Consider the following 1,238-nt stretch of genomic DNA (forward strand, 5'->3'; position numbering starts at 1 on the left):
TCGTAATATTCAGGCAATCCCTGGATTATGAATGAATAGGAAGTCTGCTGGCATAGTGCTTAAGGCATTTGCCTGCTGGCCAGAAGGCTGATTGCTCAAACCCACTAGTCACTCCTCAGAAGGAAGATTGGGCAATCTATTTCCATAGAGATATCGCCTCAGGAACCCAAGGAGGGGTTGTTATCAGTCAAATCGACTTGAGAGCACTGAGTTTTTATTTTGCATTCCTAAATCTGTCTTTAAGTTGAATTTGCACACAAGTTGGAACAGTTCAGTATTGTTTGTATCTAACATAAGTTAATCAAATGTTTATCTTAGGGTATAGTATATAATGTACTGTTCTATGCATAAACAACTATTAAGAAAACACTTCCAGATAAACTAAAACACTTTTAAGAGTAATAATAATAATTATTATAATATTTTGATGCAGTTAGCCACAGGGGTCCAGGTGAGTAGAGAGAACCCAGGCACGCCCAAACCAGCAGGACAGGAGAGCAGGAGAAAGGGGATTAAAAGCCAGGAACCTGGTTAGAGGGGTAGTCAGACTCAGGGATCCAGGTGAGGAGAGGAAACTCAGGCATGCCCAAAGCAGCAAGGTGGGAAAGTGGAAAAAAGGGATTAAAATGCCCAGACACCAGGACAGAGGAGCAGTCAGCCGCAGGGTCCAGGTGAGAAGAGGAAACCCAGGCCTGCCCAAATCAGCAGGGTGGGAGAGCTGGAGAAAGGGGATTAAAAGCTAGGAACTTGGAAAGAGGAACAGTCAAGTGCAGGGATCCAGACAAGGAGAGAGAATACAGACAAGCCCAAAGCAGCAGGGTGGGAGAGTGGGAGAAAAGGGATTAAAAGCCAGGAACCCAGACAGAGGGGCAGTCAGCCTCAGGGATCCAGGTGAGGAGAGGGAACTCAGGAACATCCAAAGCAGCAAGGTGGAAGAATGGGGAAAAAGTGATTAAAAGCCAAGAAAACAAACAGAGGAGCCGTCAGCCACAGGGGTCCAGGTGAGGAGAGTGAACCAGGCATGCCCAAAGCAGCAAGATGGAAGAGCAGGAGAAAGGGGATTAAAGGCTAGGAACCTGGACAGAGGAGCAATCAGCCGGTTAGGTTAGAAGACTGTCAAAATAGGACTGGGAAAGAGCTGCACCATCTGAGTAAACCCAGCCTTACTCATATGGATAAGGTAAAGCTTTCAAGACCTCCATTTGCTGATGTGGCACCACTCAAATTGAAGAGAAACA

This window comes from Orycteropus afer, unplaced genomic scaffold (genome assembly GCF_000298275.1).
Source record: "Orycteropus afer afer isolate SDZICR_OR568_19922 unplaced genomic scaffold, OryAfe1.0 scaffold00333, whole genome shotgun sequence".
Lineage (NCBI taxonomy): Eukaryota > Metazoa > Chordata > Mammalia > Tubulidentata > Orycteropodidae > Orycteropus > Orycteropus afer.